This window comes from Lathyrus oleraceus, chromosome 5, assembly GCF_024323335.1.
Source record: "Lathyrus oleraceus cultivar Zhongwan6 chromosome 5, CAAS_Psat_ZW6_1.0, whole genome shotgun sequence".
Taxonomy (NCBI): Eukaryota; Viridiplantae; Streptophyta; class Magnoliopsida; order Fabales; family Fabaceae; genus Lathyrus; species Lathyrus oleraceus.
The window spans coordinates 564,574,702-564,575,892 of record NC_066583.1 but is presented as its reverse complement, the minus strand read 5'-3'; positions in this window follow the sequence as shown (position 1 = coordinate 564,575,892).

Below are 1,191 nucleotides of genomic sequence, written 5' to 3'. Positions count from 1 at the left end.
GAAAGACAAAGAAGGAATACAAAGAAGTACAGCTTCAGGCAACCAGATTTGAAAGAGTTAAGGAATATGACATCCTATGTATTAGATCCTTTGGGTTTCAAGGCTCGTTTTGGGAAGCTTCTTCCTCTTCTGACTACTCAGGTGGATGAAGGATTGCTGAGTGTATTGGTGCAGTTTTATGATCCCTTGTACCGTTGCTTCACGTTTCCGGATTTCCAGCTTTTGCCTACCCTTGAGGAGTATGCTTACCTTGTGGGTATACCTATTCTAGACCAGTTGCCGTTCAGTGGCTTGGAGAGTATTCCTACTTCTCAAGAGATAGCTGACATGTTACACATAGATGAATCTCTGGTTGGTGCTCATATGACTACCAAAGGTGGAATTCAAGGTCTCCCTTCTGAGTTCCTCATTGCTCAAGCTACTATGTATGGGAAGGCCATGAGTGAGGACACCTTTGAGGCCATATTTTACTTCTCATCTATGGGCTAGTGTTATTCCCCAACATCGACAAGTTTGTGGATGTGAACGCTATTAGGATCTTCTCTACTCTTAATCCCGTTCCGACTCTGTTGGGTGATACCTACTTCTCTTTGCATATGAGGAATGCAAAGGGTGGTGGCGCCATTGTGTGTTGTTTGCCTCTGTTGTATAAGTGGTTTATTTCTCACTTACCTCAAACGGTCGCTTTCAAGGAGAACAAGGAATGTCTACGGTGTTCCACGAGACTTACGTCTCTCACTAATGATGATATCTCTTGGTATAACCATGTGTATGATGGTGTGCGGATTATTGACTCTTGTGGCGAATTCTCCAATGTACCTCTTCTTGGTACATGTGGTGGGATTAACTACAATCCTGTTTTTGCACGTCGGCAGCTTGGGTTCCCCTTAAAGGATAAACCCAATAACATTCAGTTAGAGGGTGTATTCTTTTAGGATGGTAAAGATCCCCAAGGCTTGAAAGCTAGGATGGTCCGCGCTTGGCGCAAGATTCATAGGAAAGGAAGGAAAGAGTTGGGTCCTAAGAATTGCATCGCTTTGGAGCCTTACACTATTTCGGTTAGGAAGAGAGCGTCTGAGTATCTCATGCCTTACGAGTATCCGAGACCTACACCTATGATTATGGCTGGGCCTTCAACCCTCCCTAATCAAGTAGTAGAGGAGTTGAGAGACGAAGACCGTTCACGTGCCT